This window comes from Notamacropus eugenii, chromosome 3 (assembly GCF_028372415.1).
Source record: "Notamacropus eugenii isolate mMacEug1 chromosome 3, mMacEug1.pri_v2, whole genome shotgun sequence".
In the NCBI taxonomy this organism is placed as follows: Eukaryota; Metazoa; Chordata; class Mammalia; order Diprotodontia; family Macropodidae; genus Notamacropus; species Notamacropus eugenii.
The window spans coordinates 267,953,144-267,963,327 of NC_092874.1; the positions used below are offsets into that span (position 1 = coordinate 267,953,144).

Genomic DNA, 10,184 nt, shown 5'->3' on the forward strand with positions numbered 1-10,184 from the left:
GTTGCTAATACATAGGAATGCAGAAGATTTGTGCAGGTTTATTCTGTGACCTGCAACTTTGCCAAAGTTGTTTATTATTTCAAGTAGTTTTTTACTTGAATCTCTGGGAATCTCTAAGTATATCATCATATCATCTGCAAAGAGTGCTAACTTAGTTTTTTCTTTACCTATTCTTATTCCTTCAATTTCTTTATCTTGTCTAATTGCTACAGCTAACATTTCTAGTACCATATTGAATAATAGTGGTGATAATGGACCTCCTTGTTTCACCCCTGATTTTACTGGAAATGCATAAAAATATGGAACACTTCAAGAATTTGCTTGTCATCCTTGTACAGGGGCCATGCTAATCTTCTCCGTATCGTTCCAATTTTAGTATATGTGCTGCCGAAGCAAGCACAAAAATAGCATTTATTAAGCACCTACTTTGTGCCTGGGCCTTCACTGTTTAACAAATATTATCTCATTTGTTTCTCACAAAAACACTGAGAGGCATCTATGGATCATTACTCAAGCAATAGCATGTGATTTCCAAACATAATACTTTAAGTCATTCTGTTTCTTATAAACTGGGATACCTTTGTTCCCTGTAGCTGGGTGCTGAAATCCTAACTCCTCTTATTTTTTAAGGCCCAGATCAAATGTTAGTCCTAGAATGTGAGTTTTTACAGAGCAGAAATGAAATTTTTACAATTATTTTTATCCTTAATGCTTCGCATAATTCTTGATATATGGTAAACAATTAATGCATGTTCATAGATTAATTGACTGACTAATGCTTTTTCCTGAGCTTCTAGTCAGATTTGGTTTGTCCTTTGAGTTCTAGTACATTTTGCATACCTTTCTAATGCACTTATCAAAATCTCCCAGAGAGAGTGAGGCTGAGCACTTTGTGCAAATCTGCCTCACTTAAATTCAATTCTTGCACAAGTTGAGATATCACTCAAAATATCACTGGTTCCTTTGAAAATGGACAAATATTAACCTTATCTTCTGTTTTAGGATATAAATGCATTTTAGGGTGTGGGCCCAGGATCTTTATTCATTTACCTACCTATCTCCTTCTATGATTGTGTAATGCTTTACACATAGAAACCATTCAGTAGTTTTTGAAATAAATTTAGGAAAAAAAAATTCAGAGTAGTATTGGTGAGGTATAGGTCCTGGATCCTGAACTTTCCCATACATTTCTACCCAGATACTCAATAATTCTTTTAACTGTCCCTTCATTTGTGGCCCTGATGATGGGGTACAGACTTTGGGAACCTCCTTGAACTCTGCTTGAATCATCCTACTTAATCTGGTTTCTCACACCCAAATCTGTTACCCTTACTTAATCTAGCCTGGCCCTCCAAGGTCTGTAGCCTCCAAATTGCTTCTGGCTGATTCCCATTTTGAGTACTTCCCACTCAAGCTCTCCATTGTCTGATACCCCCCAATTGCCTCCAGCTGTTTCCCACCTGTGATTATATCTCTAGTTACACCAGTCCCAGGAAGATCCTCCTTAGACCTCTCCTCCCAGATGACTAGCCCACCCTCATAACCCTCCCGCAATCTTTCTGTATATAAATTGCATCTCATCTCCATTAAGGCACTCAGATTCAATCCAGCTCTGATTCTATCAGAGATAGATAGTTGAGATTCTATCTGACCTACTTTCAATACAAGGGTCACAAATGGTTACTCTTCTTAAGTCTAATATGGTGAATCTTTAATAAACTTTGTTTTACTTTGGCTGAAAGAAGGCCAGAGTCAAATTCATTTGGCAGGACCCAATATATTGGTATTTTAGGATGGCATAACATTATGGTTTAATGACCTCAACAAGACTACTTAATTCCTTCCATTGTCTAGACCTGACCCACCCCAGGCTATTTCCCACTCCTTAATCCCATCCAAATTTTTTCACAGTCTTTTTCTGTATAAAAGTACCAATCTTACTCCATTAAATTGTGCAGATTTTTAGAATCCAGCCTGCTTTTATTGGCCTCACAAACCACTACTTGGATTGGAATGCTTGAGTGGTCGAATTCTTTCGAGGCAGACCCCCTATACCCTCACATTTCAGGGTCCCCAGAACCCAAAACAGCAACAGTACTAGAAGGAAAAAAAATCTGGAGAAATGATTTTTTAAAAGTAAATTATAGATTTATTTAGATACCTGCTTCATGGAGGTAAGATCAGCAAAATAGAAGAGAAAGTACAGACTGACTCCACTGAATTTCAAAAAGAGATTGTAGTGGAAGACCAAAAAAAAGTCTTAAATAAGTAGGGAGCATGTGAGTAAACATTTGCAATCTAACTTTCTGTCATTTCTCATACAGATTGATCTGTGTTTGGAGCCTTCGGTCACTATCCAAGGGCTGGTCAGTTATTTTTCTACAAGGTTACAGACCAAATCAGACAGGATCAATTATCTAAAGGTTATTTTGTAGATGAAAACTAAAGTTATGATGAGTGAAGTGAGTCACTTGAGATTATACTGTATTTCAGTGAGAATGCTCAGACTTGAACTTGTCTCCTGACTCCCAACCCAAAGCACTTTTCATTATGCTATACTCATATTTGAAAAGTTGTGGGCAGACACAGACACTCTGTACCTGTGAGTCAAGACTGGAAACACAGGTTTGTTGTTTTGATTTTTTTTTTTACAAGATCTTTATTCATATTTACTCCAAAATTTTCTAAGAATTCAAAACAAGAACAAATGAAACAAACAAAAAAGTGGTATGCTAGAATATTTTTTTAGCATCTGTGGAAGAACTGACAATGAATATGACATTATAAGTTTATGATTTTGTGGATAGCAGTGGTATATGACCAGAAGGTAACCTATTTTAGTATGACACCCTCTTTGTCTTTGACATAACTGTTTCATCTCTTATCTGAGTATCTAGCATGCACACACATACATGTATTATTAATACATCATATGTACATATGCAATTGACTACAAAAATATATAACCTCAATTCATGTTATATTCAAATCCAACAAATGAATAACACTTTAGGCAAATTACAGGGACATATGTTTCTATATCTATTCCTTGCTTTAAATAAATTGCCTTAAATATTACAATTTAATGACTACTCCATAATAAATGTCAGCACTGTGGGAATTGTAATTAGTTTCCCTCCCTTCTAACTCTCTCCTTCCAAAGGAAAACTCTAAATACCCGTCTTTGTTAATCCTTTTATATTTTGATGAGCTTTGAAATGATGTTACATTCACAGCAAAGAAAATCACAGCCTCCAGTACTGGCGAAAGCCCCATCATTCTTTAAATGCTTCAATATCAATTCTAACCTACCCAAAGATAAGATTTTGTTTTTTCTGATTTTTGAGGTCCAGTTCTTATTAGGAATCAAATGGTAATCTACACATACACATGCACACATACACACACACAAATACACACACTATGATACATACACACATAAGTTTTATATTATTCATATCTATCTGGCATCAGAATCATAAGGTTCACAGAGATAATCATTTTTGTATAATCATATTAGGTTGATTTTTTTTCCAATTTAAAGGAATTGGGGGAAATAGTCTTTAATCTGTATTTATAAATAAGTCATGAGCTCAGTTAAGACTATTTCATAGCAATAAAACATAAGAGAGAGTCATTTAGCAAAGTTTTCAGTGGCATTATTAATATAAGTTGCAAATTACTTATCTTTTCTGGACTATGCAGTTAAATCGGGGTAAAATAAATGAAAGGATTCAGTAACAGAGCTCTTTATTATCACAATCATAGTATGACTTTTGCTATGGTGAAGGACACAGCAAAGCAGTTGAACAAAATATATGCTGTTAGATCATACATTACACTGAGTGGTTCATGGTATTTTATTACATTATTTATCAAATACAGTGAATGTTATTTGTGGCTATGAGCCTGACCTTAGCTAATCACAATTTGATAAATGTGTACATCTTTCAGGCATGATGACAAAATCCCTATTGTTTTATGAAGCAGCAACAATGAGGTGGTAATGCTACCAGTGTATCAATATATTAGTACAGACACTTATTGATAACACAGAGAAAGGGCTTCTCTTGAAAATGCAGCTACTAAAATCTTTTTCTTTCAGCAATACAAATAAAATATTCAAAATCATCTATCATGTGATACCTCAAAGCATTTCTAAAAATTGGAAAAATGTATTAGTCATAAATTAGTACCACCTAACAAAGCAATCTCCCATAAGAAAGAAGTGAAAACATCAACCACACATGGGAAAGAATAAAGAATTCTTATGAATTTATACAGGAGTCTTTTTTTTTTAATTTATTAGGCTTAGTAGCAGGGAATTTATAACTTGAGTTTTGACCTAGAAAACTTGGGAAAATAATATTGGACACATATTATAGGCTTATCAATTAATCAAAAATCATTTCTTAAGCACTTACTCTATACCAAGTATTCCACTGGGCTTTGAGGACACAAAGAGAAATCTGAAGGAGACCCTGCCATCAAGGAGCGTGAAACTCCAAATTTAAGTGTTATTTTCACTGTGCCATAGTAAGATGACGAATTTGATTTTTAGACTGATCAAATTTGAGTCATCATAGGGTAAACTGAATATTTTCTTTGTGACTTTGTGACTTCAGACAATGCTCATGCCTGAGAAGGTAGGTTGGAATGAATTCAAAGTGTTCTTTCAGGGATTACTTTTGACCGACTTGTAATAGTCTGCCTCTGCCACATAGAAAAAAAGCCATGTTTTTCAATACACCAATGTAACCTACCATTTAGACTACTCCAAAAAGTTTGGCTTCAAATTAAGCAAGAGGGGAGGTTGTTGACTAGTGGAGTATCTGTCCCTCCCATTCCATTTCTTAAGTTACTAGGAGCTTCAGATTTGGCCCTGAAACAGACTATCCATAATTCTGTTGAATTTGATTTTGGGGAAGGGATTGTGGGTAGAACAAAGAAGCTAAGCAAGCAGAAAGCAGAGTATATGAATACTATCAGATGCTGGATGATGCTCCTCTGGGGTCATGGAGAGGAGATGGGAGGTGACAATTAAAGTCTGAATTATATAGCTCTTATGTTCTGTGATGATATTCCAACTCAAGCTGGCTACAGAGGTTGGTGACTCTCTTTTCTTCTCCCCTTGGAATACATTGTGAGTGATAAAGTCACTTCAAACTTCATGCTTTTCTTGGCGTTTTGGAAGCATTCAAAGTTATTCTAAATCGTTACTTTGTTTCTTAAGCTGATGAATGAGGTGAAAGTGTTGCAACAGAAATTCAAAGTTGCATTTTATATCTCCATTAATATTTATCTAGGGGGAACACAGTGAGTCTGAGTGAAAGGTGGAACAGAGACATCTTGCCCAACTGAATTAGACTGGGGGCTTATAAGTGACGTTTTAAAGCTATTAGGATAAACAGGTGAGTGGTGGTGGAAGGAAATCTGGTATTGGACTGTAAGAGTCTAGCTCAATTGTCCTTGACCAACTGATTTTCCACAGACCAGGATGTAATCACAGATAACAAAGTGTGTTAAACTAAGTGTAAAGATAATGTGATCCCCAAAGGCAAAAGAATAAGTAACAGAAATGATGAGTTACAAATGGGTGACTACCCTGCTTTCCGTGAGTGAAATGTAAATTTTCTTTTCGTTGGAATTGGGGGTAGGAGGATAGATGGAGTACTCTGCCATTGAGTGGGAGAAGCTTTGTCCTGACTCTGGTAGGTTAAAACTTTTAAAAACAAAACAACACAAAAACTAACTAGCTAAATTCAAGTCTGGACACAGTTTGATTGAGTGTGACCCTTACACCTATGGGATAGAGTGTAAAAAAAACCACAGCCATCTTTGCCCTCATTGACCATGGCATAAATAGGCCCCAGTGTTATAAATAGGCCTCTCCCTGAGCCTCCTCCCCACTTAGCCTAAATAAAGAACAATATTTGTGAAATCAGCAAAGCTTTCGTCAATTTTTATGTTCATTCCCCTTAATAAACAGGTAGCTCCCCAGGAAGGCCATGGAAAGACTACAATTGGTTCACACCAATTTTATACTGTTCCAAATTTCAAACTATTAGCTAGAAGGAGCCTCCTGAACACCTCACTTCATGTTCTCCTCTCTTATAGGCTTCCCCTCAAACAGCTCATTAAGTCTATACACAAATTTCTGACCTTTTACTGACCATGCTAGGTCACAGCTCTGATTAACTGCTATCACTTTAAGCTAGGAGGAGTTTTAACCCTGTGGTAACAGAACCCCTTCCTTTGTTTCCCACATCAGTAGGATACAATATGCCATGTTGTATCTGCTGGGACCCCAAAATACTGAGATGCTGGGTCCTGCCCAAATGAATTTGACTCAAGCCTTCTTTCAGCCAAAATTTATTAAAGATTTGTCACATTGGGGAGACTCTTAAGAAGCCTAAACATTTGTGATGCTTGTATTGATAAGCAGGCCAGATTGAATCTTAGCTAGACTGAGTATGAGCTAGATTGAATCTGAGCACCTTTGTGGAGACAAGAAGGGTGTTATACACAGAAAGACTGTGGGAAGAACCTAGGGGTGACCAAGTAGTCTGGGATAACTAGAGGAGGGGTTTAAGGAGGGTCTTGATGGGAACAGACAATGGGGGGCTAGGCTAGTTTAAGGGTAACAGATTTGGGCATAGATATTTTGATAGGATCAAGTGTGGAAAATAGTCAGGACAAAGCAATAATGAAAGACTTATGGCCTCAAGTGAATGCCAGATCAAGTGGGAAGGAGAGTTCAAGAGGTTCCCAGAGCCTGTATTCCATTATCTTCATGTGTGCCTCAGTCCCATCATACTATGAGTCCAAACTTGTGAGTCCAAGTCCACTCTTACTATGTATTCTATGTTTCTTTGTGGAAAATTGAGTCCATAGCTTTTTTAAAAAAATTAATTTATTTTTTTAAAATTAATTTTAATTTTTTAATTCTAAAAAATGATTTAATTTTTATTTGGGAAGTGTTCGATTTGTTGGTCTTATTAATTTTATTTACTTGCTGATTGTTAAGGAGAAACTCACTGGTTGTAGCTCATGAGCATTTGCTTTAGGAGGATATGCCCACAGGACACCTTATGAAGGCAATTGGGGGACTTACACAGTACCTGATGACTACCAAGTTATAAATAACTCATTAAGCTATGTGAAAATCTCCCTATAAATAAAACCATGAACTGGTAATACCATCAGACAAAGAAAGAAGCAAGGTACGGTCATTTTTACATTCCCTCTTTCTCTTGATTTCCTCCAATTCTCTGCATGCCACAGAAAGGGACTGGAAAGGGAAAGCCTGTAGTACCAAGTGGCTTGGAAAGCTCTGAGTACAGGAAGGGAAGAGTAGTGAGTAGTCTGGAACTCTCAGGCTCACAAAACAAAGGACAGCTCAACTTGCCTAGCTTCCAAGAGACACAATATTTTCACAAGTTTTCCCAAAACACCTCTTTCCTCTTTGTCCCTCCTTCTCTGTCTGTCCCTCCTTCTCTGTCTGTCCTCTTTCTCTCCCTCCCTCCCTCACACACTCACACACACACACACACACACACACACACACACACACACGCACGCACGCACACATACACATGACTTCACATCCATACCACTCTACCATGAATAGCTAGCCAAAATGATTTTCTTTTCTTTTCCTCTACAACTTTTACTGGAAACACCAGTGTGATGGGGGCACCTGAAACATTAGCCTAGATGCTCTGCTACAGCTGGCACTCCAACTTTTATCTAGTGCCTGGAGGCAGTCTAGGTGTGGGAGAGAGACTGAAGCAGTCCTCAGGGCTATTGCCTGTAGCTGTTGCTTCGGAGTCCTGTAGTTCATTCTTGAATGTGGTAAACATTTCAAATTGGGGTGTTATAACCAATGCTAAGTCACTTTGAGTTTCTATAGACAAACTAATGATTGTTTTAAGCTTTCAAAAGTTCCAGAATATGTGATATCAGAGTTCCTAGAGGACAAAAATCAAACAGCTATCATTTCAAGAAACTCCCCCTACTGCAAATGTTCACATCAAATGCTTGATTCTTGAGATCCAGATATAGGATCACACAGTGAGCCCTCTTCAGGGGCTTAGAGCTGATCCATCCCAAGTCCATGGCTGTATAGTTTGAGGATACTGAATCCAAGAAAAGTAAATTGACTTAACCAAAGCTAAGAAATAGCAGGGATAGAGGGGCTGAGATTCAAATCAAGATCTTTGGACCCCCAATCCAGGACTATTTTCACTGTACCACACTGCTTATTTCTTAGGGGTAATCACAGATTACTAGTAATTTTAATGATTTGTGGGTTAAAAATTTTCAAGTTTAAATAAGTATTATTAAACTACAGTCCTATCAAATGTATTACAAATGCAAATGTAACAGCAATTTCAAATGATCATCCTTCCATTAAATTTAGATGGTGGCTAATGGGTAGTAAGCTAGTTTTATATTTAGGAAGTCTCAAATTCAAATACTACCTGGTACACACCCTAACTATATTACCTTCCTGCAATACCTTGCTGCCCTAGGTAAATCCTGAAGTTTAAAAATGAAAGGTAGATGAGTATTTGCATTAGTGAGGAGGATAGATGTACCAAGAGTACACCATAGGGATGATACCACAGGTCCTGAACTCTACCTCTTCCCAAAATCCCAAACAACATTTATGGATAAAACAATAAAAGTGAAATTTATTACTCTATAATTCCCTAGCACAAATGCTGTTGTTTTATTTTTAAGAGGGTTCCTAGTCCCAACCATGCCATAACAATAACAATTAGTATTTATATAGAATTTGATAGTTTGAAAATCACTTTACACTTATATGAACTGATGCAAAGTGAAATGAGCAGAACCAGGAGAACATCATACACTGTAACTGCAATATTGTGCAGTGATCAGCTGTGAATGACTTTGCTATTTTCAGTAATACAATGATCCAAGATAATTCCAAAGGGATCATGATGGAAAATGCTATTCACATCCAGAGAAAGAAAAGATCAATTTGGAATACATATCAAAGCAAACTATTTTCATTTTATTTTTATATGCCCCTCTACCTCAGCCCAGATTAGTCTATTTCTTCTTTTACAATATGATTGGTATGAACATATGTTTTATGTGATTGCATGTATGTAACCAGTATTAAGTTACTTACTGTAATTTTTACTGTTTTAGGAATGAGTAAGGGAGGGAAAGAGAAATTCTAAATTCAGTTTTAAAAAAATGAACGTTAAAAACTGTCTTTACATGTAATAGGGAAAATAAAATAAAATACTAAAAAAAAAGAGAGAATCACTTTACAAAAAATGCTATTTTTTTTTATCCTCACTACAGTCCCAAGAGCTGGGTGCTATTGCCATCTATGTTTCATGGATTAGGAAACTTCAAGTGAAGTGACTTGTCCAATGGCACACATCTAGTGAATGACTGAGGCCAAATTTTACTCAGGTCTTCTTAATTTCAAGTTTAGCTATCCACTGCTATACCTAGCTACCAGAATGCAGTTGAAAGGTTTGCTGGACAAAATTAAAATTCATACCATTTCCCTTCTTTCTTCTGTGTTTTCTGATCAACAGGTAGACAGACCCAATCATTCCTGAAAACTGTTAATTCTTTTTTTTTGTTCTGTGTGGGGTTAGGGGGTGGAATGTAGACTGGAGGCTACAAATTACTGACAGTTGAAAAGAACTCAGGATTAAGGAATGGGATAAATGAATGGACCTATATCCATTCTCTCATCAGTTTGGGAAATATATCCTTAACATATACACAAGTGTATGTATCTGTATACATGTATATACATGTGAGAATATTTGTATACAAATATGTATTTATATCTATATGTATTATATATTATGCCTGTGTGTATGTGTGTATATATATATATATATATACACATATATATGCATGTGTGTGTAAAAATGTATGTGTGTATGTATATATTTGCCTGTATGTAGAAATTTATATACATATTCATGTGTACAACAGAAAGATGGAAATAAGGACAGAGATACATAATCTACTCTGATCTCTGGGCCTGAATGATGGTAAGACTAATTTACTGTAACTGACTTAAATTCTCTGCCATCTCATACTCAGTTTTCTCTTTTCAAAGGAAAATTGTCTTCTCCATGGAACTGATATGGACAGAAACAGTGCCCTAACAGTTAAAAATA

General features: G+C 36.3%; 1 non-coding gene across 1 annotated transcript; it reads right to left on the reverse strand.

Moving 5' to 3' along the window:
* Positions 1 to 293: 293 nt before the first annotated feature.
* LOC140497965 (U6 spliceosomal RNA) lies at positions 294 to 400 on the reverse strand. The gene has a single exon (XR_011964960.1). It is a non-coding gene; the product is annotated as a U6 spliceosomal RNA (small nuclear RNA).
* Positions 401 to 10,184: the final 9,784 nt, after the last annotated feature.